The following is a 19208-nucleotide window of genomic DNA, read 5'->3' on the forward strand; positions in this document are numbered from 1 at the left end:
AACAGAACAGAATAGAATAGAATAGAACAGAACAGAACAGAATAGAACAGAACAGAATACAATAGAATAGAACACAATAGAATAGAATAGTATAGAACAGAATAGGATAGAATAGAACACAACAGAATAGAGTAGAACAGAATTGAATAGAATAGAACAGAACAGAATAGAATAGAACAGAATAGAATAGAATAGAACAGAACAGAATAGAATAGAATAGAACAGAACAGAATAGAATAGAACAGTATAGAATAGAATAGAACAGAACAGAACAGAATAGAATAGAATAGAATAGAATAGAATAGAATAGAATAGAATAGAATAAAACAGAACAGAATAGAATAGAATAGAACAGAACAGAACAGAATAGAATCGAAGAGAGTAGAATAGAATAGAATAGAATAGAATAGAACAGAACAGAATAGAATAGAATAGAACAGAACCGAATAGAATAGATTAGAACAGAATAGAACAGAACGGAATAGAATAGAATAGAACAGAACAGAAAAGAATAGAATCGAAGAGAATAGAATAGAATAGAACAGAACAGAATAGAATAGAATAGAATAGAACGGAAGAGAATAGAATAGAATAGAATACTACAGACTTGAACAGAATAGAAGAGAACAGAACAGAACAGAATAGAATCGAAAGAACAGAATAGAACAGATTAGAATAGAATATAATAGAATAGAACAGAATTGAATCGAACAGAATTGAATAGAATAGAACAGAACAGAATAGAATAGAACAGAATAGAATAGAATAGAACAGAACATAATAGAATAGAATAGAACAGAACAGAATAGAATAGAACAGAATAGAATAGAATAGAACAGAACAGAACAGAATAGAATAGAATAGAATAGAATAGAATAGAATAAAACAGAACAGAATACAATAGAATAGAACACAATAGAATAGAATAGTATAGAACAGAATAGAATAGAATAGAATAGAATAGAATAGAACAGAACAGAATAGAATAGAATAGAACAGAACCGAATAGAATAGATTAGAACAGAATAGAACAGAACGGAATAGAATAGAATAGAACAGAACAGAAAAGAATAGAATCGAAGAGAATAGAATAGAATAGAACAGAACAGAATAGAATAGAATAAAATAGAATAGAATAGAATAGAATAGAATAGAACAGAACAGAATAGAATAGAATAGAATAGAACAGAAGAGAATAGAATAGAATAGAATACAACAGAATAGAACAGAATAGAAGAGAATAGAACAGAATAGAATGGAATATAATAGAACAGAATAGAATGTAACGGAATAGAATAGAATGGAATATAATAGAACAGAACAGAACAGAATAGAATAGAATGGAATAGAGTAGAACAGAATAGAATAGAATAGAACAGAATACAAAAAATAGAACACAATAGAATAGAATAGAATAGAATAGAATAGAATAGAATAGAATAGAACAGAACAGAACAGAATAGAATAGAATAGAACAGAACAGAAGAGAATAGAACAGAACAGAATACAATAGAATAGAACACAATAGAATAGAATAGTATAGAACAGAATAGGATAGAATAGAACAGAACAGAATAGAGTAGAACAGAATTGAATAGAATAGAACAGAACAGAATAGAATAGAACAGAATAGAATAGAATAGAACAGAACAGAATAGAATAGAATAGAACAGAACAGAATAGAATAGAACAGAATAGAATAGAATAGAACAGAACAGAATAGAATAGAATAGAATAGAATAGAATAGAATAGAACAGAATAGAATAGAATAGAAAAGAACAGAATAAAATAGAATAGAATAGAATACAACAGAATAGAACAGAATAGAAGAGAATAGAACAGAATAGAATGGAATATAATAGAACAGAATAGAATGTAACGGAATAGAATACAATAGAATAGAATAGAACAGAACAGAACAGAATAGAATAGAATAGAATAGTGTAGAACAGAATAGAATAGAATGGAATAGAATAGAATAGAATAGAATAGAATAGAATAGAACAGAACAGAACAGAATAGAATAGAATAGAACAGAACAGAACAGAATAGAACAGAACAGAATACAATAGAATAGAACACAATAGAATAGAATAGAATAGAATAGTATAGAACAGAATAGAATAGAATAGAATAGAACAGAATAGAATAGAATAGAACAGAATAGAATAGAATAGAACAGAATAGAATAGAACAGAATAGAATAGAATAGAATAGAATAGAATAGAATAGAATAGAATAGAATAGATTAGAACAGAATAGAACAGAACGGAATAGAATAGAATAGAACAGAACAGAACAGAATAGAATTGAAGAGAATAGAATAGAATATAACAGAATAGAATAGAATAGAATAGAATAGAATAGAATAGAATAGAACAGAATAGAATAGAATAGAATAGAACAGAATAAAGTAGAATAGAATAGAATACAACAGAATAGAACAGAATAGAAGAGAATAGAACAGAATAGAATGGAATATAATAGAACAGAATAGAATGTAACGGAATAGAATAGAATGGAATATAATAGAACAGAACAGAACAGAATAGAATAGAATGGAATAGAGTAGAACAGAATAGAATAGAATAGAACAGAATACAAAAAATAGAACACAATAGAATAGAATAGAATAGAATAGAATAGAATAGAATAGAATAGAATAGAATAGAACAGAACAGAACAGAATAGAATAGAATAGAACAGAACAGAACAGAATAGAACAGAACAGAATACAATAGAATAGAACACAATAGAATAGAATAGTATAGAACAGAATAGGATAGAATAGAACAGAACAGAATAGAGTAGAACAGAATTGAATAGAATAGAACAGAACAGAATAGAATAGAACAGAATAGAATAGAATAGAACAGAACAGAATAGAATAGAATAGAACAGAACAGAATAGAATAGAACAGAATAGAATAGAATAGAACAGAACAGAATAGAATAGAATAGAATAGAATAGAATAGAATAGAACAGAATAGAATAGAATAGAATAGAACAGAATAAAATAGAATAGAATAGAATACAACAGAATAGAACAGAATAGAAGAGAATAGAACAGAATAGAATGGAATATAATAGAACAGAATAGAATGTAACGGAATAGAATACAATAGAATAGAATAGAACAGAACAGAACAGAATAGAATAGAATAGAATAGTGTAGAACAGAATAGAATAGAATGGAATAGAATAGAATAGAATAGAATAGAATAGAATAGAACAGAACAGAACAGAATAGAATAGAATAGAACAGAACAGAACAGAATAGAACAGAACAGAATACAATAGAATAGAACACAATAGAATAGAATAGAATAGAATAGTATAGAACAGAATAGAATAGAATAGAATAGAATAGAATAGAATAGAATAGAACAGAATAGAATAGAATAGAACAGAATAGAATAGAACAGAATAGAATAGAATAGAATAGAATAGAATAGAATAGAATAGAATAGAATAGAATAGAATAGATTAGAACAGAATAGAACAGAACGGAATAGAATAGAATAGAACAGAACAGAACAGAATAGAATTGAAGAGAATAGAATAGAATATAACAGAATAGAATAGAATAGAATAGAATAGAATAGAATAGAATAGAATAGAACAGAATAGAATAGAATAGAATAGAACAGAATAAAGTAGAATAGAATAGAATACAACAGAATAGAACAGAATAGAAGAGAATAGAACAGAATAGAATGGAATATAATAGAACAGAATAGAATGTAACGGAATAGAATAGAATGGAATATAATAGAACAGAACAGAACAGAATAGAATAGAATGGAATAGAGTAGAACAGAATAGAATAGAATAGAACAGAATAGAATAGAATAGAACAGAATAGAATAGAACAGAATAGAATAGAATAGAATAGAATAGAATAGAATAGAATAGATTAGAACAGAATAGAACAGAACGGAATAGAATAGAATAGAACAGAACAGAACAGAATAGAATTGAAGAGAATAGAATAGAATATAACAGAATAGAATAGAATAGAATAGAATAGAATAGAATAGAACAGAATAGAATAGAATAGAATAGAACAGAATAAAGTAGAATAGATTAGAATACAACAGAATAGAACAGAATAGAAGAGAATAGAACAGAATAGAATGGAATATAATAGAACAGAATAGAATGTAACGGAATAGAATAGAATGGAATATAATAGAACAGAACAGAACAGAATAGAATAGAATGGAATAGAGTAGAACAGAATAGAATAGAATAGAACAGAATACAATAGAATAGAACACAATAGAATAGAATAGAATAGAATAGAATAGAATAGAATAGAACAGAACAGAACAGAATAGAATAGAATAGAACAGAACAGAACAGAATAGAACAGAACAGAATACAATAGAATAGAACACAATAGAATAGAATAGTATAGAACAGAATAGGATAGAATAGAACAGAACAGAATAGAGTAGAACAGAATTGAATAGAATAGAACAGAACAGAATAGAATAGAACAGAATAGAATAGAATAGAACAGAACAGAATAGAATAGAATAGAACAGAACAGAATAGAATAGAACAGAATAGAATAGAATAGAACAGAACAGAACAGAATAGAATAGAATAGAATAGAATAGAATAGAATAGAATAGAATAAAACAGAACAGAATAGAATAGAATAGAACAGAACAGAACAGAATAGAATCGAAGAGAATAGAATAGAATAGAATAGAATAGAATAGAACAGAACAGAATAGAATAGAATAGAACAGAACCGAATAGAATAGATTAGAACAGAATAGAACAGAACGGAATAGAATAGAATAGAACAGAACAGAAAAGAATAGAATCGAAGAGAATAGAATAGAATAGAACAGAACAGAATAGAATAGAATAGAATAGAACGGAAGAGAATAGAATAGAATAGAATACTACAGACTTGAACAGAATAGAAGAGAACAGAACAGAACAGAATAGAATCGAAAGAACAGAATAGAACAGATTAGAATAGAATATAATAGAATAGAACAGAATTGAATCGAACAGAATTGAATAGAATAGAACAGAACAGAATAGAATAGAACAGAATAGAATAGAATAGAACAGAACATAATAGAATAGAATAGAACAGAACAGAATAGAATAGAACAGAATAGAATAGAATAGAACAGAACAGAACAGAATAGAATAGAATAGAATAGAATAGAATAGAATAAAACAGAACAGAATACAATAGAATAGAACACAATAGAATAGAATAGTATAGAACAGAATAGAATAGAATTGAATAGAATAGAACAGAACAGAATAGAATAGAATAGAACAGAACCGAATAGAATAGATTAGAACAGAATAGAACAGAACGGAATAGAATAGAATAGAACAGAACAGAAAAGAATAGAATCGAAGAGAATAGAATAGAATAGAACAGAACAGAATAGAATAGAATAAAATAGAATAGAATAGAATAGAATAGAATAGAATAGAACAGAACAGAATAGAATAGAATAGAATAGAACAGAAGAGAATAGAATAGAATAGAATACAACAGACTTGAACAGAATAGAAGAGAACAGAACAGAACAGAATAGAATCGAAAGAACAGAATAGAACAGATTAGAATAGAATATAATAGAATAGAACAGAATTGAATCGAACAGAATAGAATAGAATAGAACAGAACAGAACAGAATAGAATAGAATAGAACAGAACAGAACAGAATAGAACAGAACAGAATACAATAGAATAGAACACAATAGAATTGAATAGATTAGAATAGTATAGAACAGAATAGAATAGAATAGAATAGAATAGAATAGAAAAGAACAGAACAGAATAGAATAGAATAGAACAGAACCGAATAGAATAGATTAGAACAGAATAGAACAGAACGGAATAGAATAGAATAGAACAGAACAGAACAGAATAGAATCGAAGAGAATAGAATAGAATAGAACAGAATAGAATAGAATAGAATAGAATAGAATAGAATAGAATAGAATAGAATAGAACAGAACAGAATAGAATAGAATAGAATAGAACAGAAGAGAATAGAATAGAATAGAATACAACAGAATAGAATAGAATAGAAGAGAATAGAACAAAATAGAATGGAATAGAATAGAGCAGAATAGAATGTAACGGAATAGAATACAATAGAATAGAATAGAACAGAACAGAACAGAATAGAACAGAACAGAATACAATAGAATAGAACACAATAGAATAGAATAGAATAGAATAGTATAGAACAGAATAAAATAGAATAGAATAGAATAGAATAGAATAGAATAGAATAGAATAGAATAGAACAGAACAGAATAGAATAGAATAGAACAGAACCGAATAGAATAGATTAGAACAGAATAGAACAGAACGGAATAGAATAGAATAGAACAGAACAGAACAGAATAGACTCGAAGAGAATAGAATAGAATAGAATAGAATAGAATAGAATAGAATAGAATAGAATAGAATAGAATAGAACAGAACAGAATAGAACAGAATAGAATAGAACAGAACAGAATAGAATAGAATAGAAGAGAATAGGATAGAATAGAACAGAACAGAATAGAGTAGAACAGAATTGAATAGAATAGAACAGAGCAGAATAGAATAGAACAGAATATAATAGAATAGAACAGATCAGAATAGAATAGAATAGAACAGAACAGAATAGAATAGAACAGAATAGAATAGAACAGAATAGAATAGAATAGAATAGAATAGAATAGAATAGAATAGAATAGATTAGAACAGAATAGAACAGAACGGAATAGAATAGAATAGAACAGAACAGAACAGAATAGAATCGAAGAGAATAGAATAGAATAGAATAGAATAGAATAGAATAGAATAGAATAGAATAGAACAGAATAGAATAGAATGGAATAGAACAGAATAAAATAGAATAGAATAGAATACAACAGAATAGAACAGAATAGAATAGAGTAGAACAGAATAGAATAGAATAGAATAGAATAGAATAGAATAGAACAGAACAGAACAGAATAGAATAGAATAGAACAGAACAGAACAGAATAGAACAGAACAGAATACAATAGAATAGAACACAATAGAATAGAATAGAATAGAATAGAATAGAACAGAACAGAACAGAATAGAATAGAATAGAACAGAACAGAACAGAATAGAACGGAACAGAATACAATAGAATAGAACACAATAGAATAGAATAGTATAGAACAGAATAGGATAGAATAGAACAGAACAGAATAGAGTAGAACAGAATTGAATAGAATAGAACAGAACAGAATAGAATAGAACAGAATAGAATAGAATAGAACAGAACAGAATAGAATAGAATAGAACAGAACAGAATAGAATAGAACAGAATAGAATAGAACAGAACAGAACAGAATAGAATAGAATAGAATAGAATAGAATAGAATAAAACAGAAGAGAAGAGAATAGAATAGAACAGAATAGAATAGAATAGAACAGAATAGAATAGAACAGAACAAAACAGAATAGAATAGAATAGAATAGAATAGAATAAAATAGATTAGAACAGAATAGAACAGAACGGAATAGAATAGAATAGAACAGAACAGAACAGAATAGTATCGAAGAGAATAGAATAGAATAGAATAGAATAGAATAGAATAGAATAGAACAGAATAGAATAGAATAGAATAGAACAGAATTAAATAGAATAGAATAGAATACAACAGAATAGAACAGAATATAATAGAGTAGAACAGAATAGAATAGAATAGAATAGAATAGAATAGAATAGAATAGAATAGAATAGAACAGAACAGAACAGAATAGAATAGAATAGAACAGAACAGAACAGAATAGAACAGAAGAGAATACAATAGAATAGAACACAATAGAATAGAATAGAATAGAATAGAATAGAATACAATAGAATAGAACAGAACAGAACAGAATAGAATAGAATAGAACAGAACAGAACAGAATAGAACAGAACAGAATACAATAGAATAGAACACAATAGAATAGAATAGTATAGAACAGAATAGGATAGAATAGAACAGAACAGAATAGAGTAGAACAGAATTGAATAGAATAGAACAGAACAGAATAGAATAGAACAGAATAGAATAGAATAGAACAGAACAGAATAGAATAGAAGAGAACAGAACAGAATAGAATAGAACAGAATAGAATAGAATAGAACAGAACAGAACAGAATAGAATAGAATAGAATAGAATAGAATTGAATAAAACAGAACAGAATAGAATAGAATAGAATAGAACAGAATAGAATAGAATAGAACAGAATAGAATAGAACAGAATAGAATAGAACAGAACAAAACAGAATAGAATAGAATAGAATAGAATAGAATAGAATAGAATAGAATAGAATAGATTAGAACAGAATAGAACAGAACGGAATAGAATAGAATAGAACAGAACAGAACAGAATAGAATCGAAGAGAATAGAATAGAACAGAAGAGAATAGAATAGAATAGAATACAACAGAATAGAATAGAATAGAAGAGAATAGAACAAAATAGAATGGAATAGAATAGAGCAGAATAGAATGTAACGGAATAGAATACAATAGAATAGAATAGAACAGAACAGAACAGAATAGAACAGAACAGAATACAATAGAATAGAACACAATAGAATAGAATAGAATAGAATAGTATAGAACAGAATAGAATAGAATAGAATAGAATAGAATAGAATAGAATAGAATAGAATAGAACAGAACAGAATAGAATAGAATAGAACAGAACCGAATAGAATAGATTAGAACAGAATAGAACAGAACGGAATAGAATAGAATAGAATAGAATAGAATAGAATAGAATAGAATAGAATAGAACAGAACAGAATAGAATAGAATAGAACAGAACCGAATAGAATAGATTAGAACAGAATAGAACAGAACGGAATAGAATAGAATAGAACAGAACAGAACAGAATAGACTCGAAGAGAATAGAATAGAATAGAATAGAATAGAATAGAATAGAATAGAATAGAACAGAACAGAATAGAACAGAATAGAATAGAACAGAACAGAATAGAATAGAATAGAAGAGAATAGGATAGAATAGAACAGAACAGAATAGAGTAGAACAGAATTGAATAGAATAGAACAGAGCAGAATAGAATAGAACAGAATATAATAGAATAGAACAGATCAGAATAGAATAGAATAGAACAGAACAGAATAGAATAGAACAGAATAGAATAGAACAGAATAGAATAGAATAGAATAGAATAGAATAGAATAGAATAGAATAGAATAGAATAGAATAGATTAGAACAGAATAGAACAGAACGGAATAGAATAGAATAGAACAGAACAGAACAGAATAGAATCGAAGAGAATAGAATAGAATAGAATAGAATAGAATAGAATAGAATAGAATAGAATAGAATAGAACAGAATAGAATAGAATGGAATAGAACAGAATAAAATAGAATAGAATAGAATACAACAGAATAGAACAGAATAGAATAGAGTAGAACAGAATAGAATAGAATAGAATAGAATAGAATAGAATAGAATAGAACAGAACAGAACAGAATAGAATAGAATAGAACAGAACAGAACAGAATAGAACAGAACAGAATACAATAGAATAGAACACAATAGAATAGAATAGAATAGAATAGAATAGAATAGAACAGAACAGAACAGAATAGAATAGAATAGAACAGAACAGAACAGAATAGAACGGAACAGAATACAATAGAATAGAACACAATAGAATAGAATAGTATAGAACAGAATAGGATAGAATAGAACAGAACAGAATAGAGTAGAACAGAATTGAATAGAATAGAACAGAACAGAATAGAATAGAACAGAATAGAATAGAATAGAACAGAACAGAATAGAATAGAATAGAACAGAACAGAATAGAATAGAACAGAATAGAATAGAACAGAACAGAACAGAATAGAATAGAATAGAATAGAATAGAATAGAATAAAACAGAAGAGAAGAGAATAGAATAGAACAGAATAGAATAGAATAGAACAGAATAGAATAGAACAGAACAAAACAGAATAGAATAGAATAGAATAGAATAGAATAAAATAGATTAGAACAGAATAGAACAGAACGGAATAGAATAGAATAGAACAGAACAGAACAGAATAGTATCGAAGAGAATAGAATAGAAAAGAATAGAATAGAATAGAATAGAATAGAATAGAACAGAATAGAATAGAATAGAATAGAACAGAATTAAGTAGAATAGAATAGAATACAACAGAATAGAACAGAATATAATAGAGTAGAACAGAATAGAATAGAATAGAATAGAATAGAATAGAATAGAATAGAATAGAATAGAACAGAACAGAACAGAATAGAATAGAATAGAACAGAACAGAACAGAATAGAACAGAACAGAATACAATAGAATAGAACACAATAGAATAGAATAGAATAGAATAGAATAGAATAGAATAGAACAGAACAGAACAGAATACAATAGAATAGAACAGAACAGAACAGAATAGAACAGAACAGAATACAATAGAATAGAACACAATAGAATAGAATAGTATAGAACAGAATAGGATAGAATAGAACAGAACAGAATAGAGTAGAACAGAATTGAATAGAATAGAACAGAACAGAATAGAATAGAACAGAATAGAATAGAATAGAACAGAACAGAATAGAATAGAAGAGAACAGAACAGAATAGAATAGAACAGAATAGAATAGAATAGAACAGAACAGAACAGAATAGAATAGAATAGAATAGAATAGAATAGAATTGAATAAAACAGAACAGAATAGAATAGAATAGAATAGAACAGAATAGAATAGAATAGAACAGAATAGAATAGAACAGAATAGAATAGAACAGAACAAAACAGAATAGAATAGAATAGAATAGAATAGAATAGAATAGAATAGAATAGAATAGAATAGATTAGAACAGAATAGAACAGAACGGAATAGAATAGAATAGAACAGAACAGAACAGAATAGAATCGAAGAGAATAGAATAGAATAGAACAGAACAGAATAGAATAGAATAGAATAGAATAGAATAGAATAGAATAGAATAGAATAGAACAGAACAGAACAGAATAGAATAGAATAGAACAGAACAGAACAGAATAGAATAGAATAGAATAGAGTAGAACAGAATAGAATAGAATAGAATAGAATAGAATAGAATAGAATAGAATAGAATAGAACAGAACAGAACAGAATAGAATAGAATAGAACAGAACAGAACAGAATAGAACAGAACAGAATACAATAGAATAGAACACAATAGAATAGAATAGAATAGAATAGTATAGAACAGAATAGAATAGAATAGAATAGAATAGAATAGAACAGAATAGAATAGAATAGAACAGAATAGAATAGAACAGAACAAAACAGAATAGAATAGAATAGAATAGAATAGAATAGAATAGAATAGAATAGAATAGAATAGAATAGATTAGAACAGAATAGAACAGAACGGAATAGAATAGAATAGAACAGAACAGAACAGAATAGAATAGAACAGAATAGAATAGAATAGAACAGAATAGAATAGAATAGAATAGAATAGAATAGAATAGAATAGAAAAGAATAGAACAGAATAGAATAGAATAGAATAGAACAGAATAAAATAGAATAGAATAGAATACAACAGAATAGAACAGAATAGAAGAGAATAGAACAGAATAGAATGGAATATAATAGAACAGAATAGAATGTAACGGAATAGAATAGAATGGAATATAATAGAACAGAACAGAACAGAATAGAATAGAATAGAATAGAATAGAGTAGAACAGAATAGAATAGAATAGAATAGAATAGAACAGAACAGAACAGAATAGAATAGAATAGAACAGAACAGAACAGAATAGAACAGAACAGAATACAATAGAATAGAACACAATAGAATAGAATAGAATAGAATAGTATAGAACAGAATAGAATAGAATAGAATAGAATAGAATAGAATAGAATAGAATAGAATAGAACAAAACAGAATAGAATAGAATAGAACAGAACCGAATAGAACAGATTAGAACAGAATAGAACAGAACGGAATAGAATAGAATAGAACAGAACAGAACAGAATAGAATCGAAGAGAATAGAATAGAATAGAATAGAATAGAATAGAATAGAATAGAATAGAACAGAACAGAACAGAATAGAATAGAACAGAACAGAATAGAATAGAACAGAATAGAATAGAATAGAACAGAACAGAACAGAATAGAATAGAATAGAACAGAATAGAATAGAATAGAACAGAATAGAATAGAACAGAACAAAACAGAATAGAATAGAATAGAATAGAATAGAATAGAATAGAATAGAATAGAATAGAATAGATTAGAACAGAATAGAACAGAACGGAATAGAATAGAATAGAACAGAACAGAACAGAATAGAATCGAAGAGAATAGAATAGAATAGAATAGAATAGAATAGAACAGAATAGAATAGAATAGAATAGAACAGAATAAAATAGAATAGAATAGAATACAACAGAATAGAACAGAATAGAATAGAGTAGAACAGAATAGAATAGAATAGAATAGAATAGAATAGAATAGAATAGAACAGAACAGAACAGAATAGAATAGAATAGAACAGAACAGAACAGAATAGAACAGAACAGAATACAATAGAATAGAACACAATAGAATAGAATAGAATAGAATAGAATAGAACAGAACAGAACAGAATAGAATAGAATAGAACAGAACAGAACACAATAGAACAGAAGAGAATACAATAGAATAGAACACAATAGAATAGAATAGTATAGAACAGAATAGGATAGAATAGAACAGAACAGAATAGAGTAGAACAGAATTGATAGAATAGAACAGAACAGAATAGAATAGAACAGAATAGAATAGAATAGAACAGAACAGAATAGAATAGAATAGAACAGAACAGAATAGAATAGAACAGAATAGAATAGAATAGAACAGAACAGAACAGAATAGAATAGAATAGAATAGAATAGAATTGAATAAAACAGAACAGAATAGAATAGAATAGAATAGAACAGAATAGAATAGAATAGAACAGAATAGAATAGAACAGAACAAAACAGAATAGAATAGAATAGAATAGAATAGAATAGAATAGAATAGAATAGAATAGAATAGAATAGAATAGAATAGAATAGAAGATTAGAACAGAATAGAACAGATCGGAATAGAATAGAATAGAACAGAACAGAACAGAATAGAATAGAGTAGAATAGAATAGAATAGAATAGAATAGAATAGAATAGAATAGAATAGAATAGAATAGAATAGAATAGAATAGAACAGAATAGAATAGAATAGAATAGAACAGAATAAAATAGAATAGAATAGAATACAACAGAATAGAACAGAATAGAAGAGAATAGAACAGAATAGAATGGAATATAATAGAACAGAATAGAATGTAACGGAATAGAATACAATAGAATAGAATAGAACAGAACAGAACAGAATAGAATAGAATAGAATAGTGTAGAACAGAATAGAATAGAATGGAATAGAATAGAATAGAATAGAACAGAACAGAACAGAATAGAATAGAATAGAACAGAACAGAACAGAATAGAACAGAACAGAATACAATAGAATAGAACACAATAGAATAGAATAGTATAGAACAGAATAGAATAGAATAGAATAGAATAGAATAGAATAGAACAGAATAGAATAGAATAGAACAGAATAGAATAGAACAGAACAAAACAGAATAGAATAGAATAGAATAGAATAGAATAGAATAGAATAGAATAGAATAGAATAGATTAGAACAGAATAGAACAGAACGGAATAGAATAGAATAGAACAGAACAGAACAGAATAGAATCGAAGAGAATAGAATAGAATATAACAGAATAGAATAGAATAGAATAGAATAGAATAGAACAGAATAGAATAGAATAGAATAGAACAGAATAAAGTAGAATAGAATAGAATACAACAGAATAGAACAGAATAGAAGAGAATAGAACAGAATAGAATGGAATATAATAGAACAGAATAGAATGTAACGGAATAGAATAGAATGGAATATAATAGAACAGAACATAACAGAATAGAATAGAATGGAATAGAGTAGAACAGAATAGAATAGAATAGAACAGAATACAATAGAATAGAACACAATAGAATAGAATAGAATAGAATAGAATACAACAGAACAGAACAGAATAGAATAGAATAGAACAGAACAGAACAGAATAGTACAGAACAGAATACAATAGAATAGAACACAATAGAATAGAATAGTATAGAACAGAATAGGATAGAATAGAACAGAACAGAATAGAGTAGAACAGAATTGAATAGAATAGAACAGAACAGAATAGAATAGAACAGAATAGAATAGAATAGAACAGAACAGAATAGAATAGAATAGAACAGAACAGAATAGAATAGAACAGAACAGAATAGAATAGAACAGAACAGAACAGAATAGAATAGAATAGAATAGAATAGAATAGAATAGAATAAAACAGAACAGAATAGAATAGAATAGAACAGAACAGAACAGAATAGAATCGAAGAGAATAGAAGAGAATAGAATAGAATAGAATAGAACAGAATAGAATAGAATAGAATAGAACAGAATAAAATAGAATAGAATAGAATACAACAGAATAGAACAGAATAGAATAGAGTAGAACAGAATAGAATAGAATAGAATAGAATAGAATAGAATAGAATAGAATAGAATAGAATAGAATAGAATAGAACAGAACAGAACAGAATAGAATAGAATAGAACAGAACAGAACAGAATAGAACAGAACAGAATACAATAGAATAGAACACAATAGATTAGAATAGAATAGAATAGAATAGAATAGAATAGAATAGAACAGAACAGAACAGAATAGAATAGAATAGAACAGAACAGAACAGAATAGAACAGAACAGAATACAATAGAATAGAACACAATAGAATAGAATAGTATAGAACAGAATAGGATAGAATAGAACAGAACAGAATAGAGTAGAATAGAATTGAATAGAATAGAACAGAACAGAATAGAATAGAACAGAATAGAATAGAATAGAACAGAACAGAATAGAATAGAATAGAACAGAACAGAATAGAATAGAACAGAATAGAATAGAATAGAACAGAACAGAACAGAATAGAATAGAATAGAATAGAATAGAATTGAATAAAACAGAACAGAATAGAATAGAATAGAATAGAACAGAATAGAATAGAATAGAACAGAATAGAATAGAACAGAACAAAACAGAATAGAATAGAATAGAATAGAATAGAATAGAATAGAATAGAATAGAATAGAATAGAATAGATTAGAACAGAATAGAACAGAACGGAATAGAATAGAATAGAACAGAACAGAACAGAATAGAATCGAAGAGAATAGAATAGAATAGAATAGAATAGAATAGAATAGAATAGAATAGAATAGAATAGAACAGAATAGAATAGAATAGAATAGAACAGAATAAAATAGAATGGAATAGAATACAACAGAATAGAACAGAATAGAAGAGAATAGAACAGAATAGAATGGAATATAATAGAACAGAATAGAATGTAACGGATTAGATTACAATAGAATAGAATAGAACAGAACAGAACAGAATAGAATAGAATAGAATAGAGTAGAACAGAATAGAATAGAATAGAATAGAATAGAATAGAATAGAATAGAACAGAACAGAACAGAATAGAATAGAATAGAACAGAACAGAACAGAATAGAACAGAAAAGAATACAATAGAATAGAACACAATAGAATAGAATAGAATAGAATAGTATAGAACAGAATAGAATGGAATAGAATAGAATAGAATAGAATAGAATAGAACAGAATAGAATAGAATAGAACAGAATAGAATAGAACAAAACAGAATAGAATAGAATAGAATAGAATAGAATAGAATAGAATAGAATAGAATAGAATAGAATAGAATAGATTAGAACAGAATAGAACAGAACGGAATAGAATAGAATAGAACAGAACAGAACAGAATAGAATCGAAGAGAATAGAATAGAATAGAACAGAATAGAATAGAATAGAATAGAATAGAATAGAATAGAATAGAATAGAATAGAACAGAATAGAATAGAATAGAATAGAACAGAATAAAATAGAATAGAATAGAATACAACAGAATAGAACAGAATAGAAGAGAATAGAACAGAATAGAATGGAATATAATAGAACAGAATAGAATGTAACGGAATAGAATAGAATGGAATATAATAGAACAGAACAGAACAGAATAGAATAGAATAGAATAGAGTAGAACAGAATAGAATAGTTTAGAATAGAATAGAACAGAACAGAACAGAATAGAATAGAATAGAACAGAACAGAACAGAATAGAACAGAACAGAATACAATAGAATAGAACACAATAGAATAGAATAGAATAGAATAGAATAGTATAGAACAGAATAGAATAGAATAGAATAGAATAGAATAGAATAGAATAGAATAGAACAGAACAGAATAGAATAGAATAGAATAGAACAGAAGAGAATAGAATAGAATAGAATACAACAGAATAGAATAGAATAGTAGAGAATAGAACAGAATAGAATGGAATAGAATAGAACAGAATAGAATGTAACGGAATAGAATACAATAGAATAGAATAGAACAGAACAGAACAGAATAGAACAGAACAGAATACAATAGAATAGAACACAATAGAATAGAATAGCATAGAATAGTATAGAACAGAATAGAATAGAATAGAATAGAATAGAACAGAACAGAATAGAATAGAATAGAATAGAACAGAACCGAATAGAATAGTTTAGAACAGAATAGAATAGAATAGTACAGAACAAAACAGAATAGAATAGAATAGAATAGAATAGAATAGAATAGAATAGAATAGAATAAAATAGAACAGAATAGGATAGAATAGAACAGAACAGAATAGAGTAGAACAGAATTGAATAGAATACAACAGAGCAGAATAGAATAGAACAGAATATAATAGAATAGAACAGAACAGAATAGAATAGAATAGAACAGAACAGAATAGAATAGAACAGAATAGAATAGAATAGAACAGAACAGAACAGAATAGAATAGAATAGAATAGAATAGAATAGAATAGAATAGAATAGAATAGAATAGAATAAAACAGAACAGAATAGAATAGAATAGAATAGAACAGAATAGAATACAACAGAACAAAATAGAATAGAATAGAATAGAATAGAATAGAATAGAATAGAATAGAATAGAATAGAATAGATTAGAACAGAATAGAACAGAACGGAATAGAATAGAATAGAACAGAACAGAACAGAATAGAATCGAAGAAAATAGAATAGAATAGAATAGAATAGAATAGAATAGAATAGAATAGAATAGAATAGAATAGAATAGAACAGAATAGAATAGAATAGAATAGAACAGAATAAAATAGAATAGAATAGAATACAACAGAATAGAACAGAATAGAATAGAGTAGAACAGAATAGAATAGAGTAGAACAGAATAGAATAGAATAGAATAGAATAGAATAGAATAGAATAGAATAGAACAGAACAGAATAGAATAGAATAGAATAGAATAGAATAGAATAGAACAGAATAGAATAGAATAGAACAGAATAGAATAGAACAGAACAAAACAGAATAGAATAGAATAGAATAGAATAGAATAGAATAGAATAGAATAGAATAGAATAGAATAGAATGGAATAGATTAGAACAGAATAGAACAGAACGGAATAGAATAGAATAGAACAGAACAGAACAGAATAGAATCGAAGAGAATAGAATAGAATATAACAGAATAGAATAGAATAGAATAGAATAGAATAGAACAGAATAGAATAGAATAGAATAGAACAGAATAAAGTAGAATAGAATAGAATACAACAGAATAGAACAGAATAGAAGAGAATAAAACAGAATAAATGGAATATAATAGAACAGAATAGAATGTAACGGAATAGAATAGAATGGAATATAATAGAACAGAACATAACAGAATAGAATAGAATGGAATAGAGTAGAACAGAATAGAATAGAATAGAACAGAATACAATAGAATAGAACACAATAGAATAGAATAGAATAGAATAGAATAGAATAGAATACAACAGAACAGAACAGAATAGAATAGAATAGAACAGAACAGAACAGAATAGTACAGAACAGAATACAATAGAATAGAACACAATAGAATAGAATAGTATAGAACAGAATAGGATAGAATAGAACAGAACAGAATAGAGTAGAACAGAATTGAATAGAATAGAACAGAACAGAATAGAATAGAACAGAATAGAATAGAATAGAACAGAACAGAATAGAATAGAATAGAACAGAACAGAATAGAATAGAACAGAACAGAATAGAATAGAACAGAACAGAACAGAATAGAATAGAATAGAATAGAATAGAATAGAATAAAACAGAACAGAATAGAATAGAATAGAACAGAACAGAACAGAATAGAATCGAAGAGAATAGAAGAGAATAGAATAGAATAGAATAGAACAGAATAGAATAGAATAGAATAGAACAGAATAAAATAGAATAGAATAGAATACAACAGAATAGAACAGAATAGAATAGAGTAGAACAGAATAGAATAGAATAGAATAGAATAGAATAGAATAGAATAGAATAGAATAGAATAGAACAGAACAGAACAGAATAGAATAGAATAGAACAGAACAGAACAGAATAGAACAGAACAGAATACAATAGAATAGAACACAATATATTAGAATAGAATAGAATAGAATAGAATAGAATAGAATAGAACAAAACAGAACAGAATAGAATAGAATAGAACAGAACAGAACAGAATAGAACAGAACAGAATACAATAGAATAGAACACAATAGAATAGAATAGTATAGAACAGAATAGGATAGAATAGAACAGAACAGAATAGAGTAGAACAGAATTGAATAGAATAGAACAGAACAGAATAGAATAGAACAGAATAGAATAGAATAGAACAGAACAGAATAGAATAGAATAGAACAGAATAGAATAGAACAGAACAGAATAGAATAGAATAGAATAGAATAGAATAGAATAGAATAGAATAGAATAGAATAGAATAGAATAGATTAGAACAGAATAGAACAGAACGGAATAGAATAGAATAGAACAGAACAGAACAGAATAGAATCGAAGAGAATAGAATAGAATAGAATAGAATAGAATAGAATAGAATAGAATAGAATAGAACAGAATAGAATAGAATAGAATAGAACAGAATAAAATAGAATAGAA

This window comes from Sus scrofa, chromosome 13 (assembly GCF_054392235.1).
Source record: "Sus scrofa isolate SSC_HxYL_T2T_F1_AM1 chromosome 13, Sscrofa_HxYL_maternal_Yorkshire_Landrace_v2.0, whole genome shotgun sequence".
NCBI lineage: Eukaryota > Metazoa > Chordata > Mammalia > Artiodactyla > Suidae > Sus > Sus scrofa.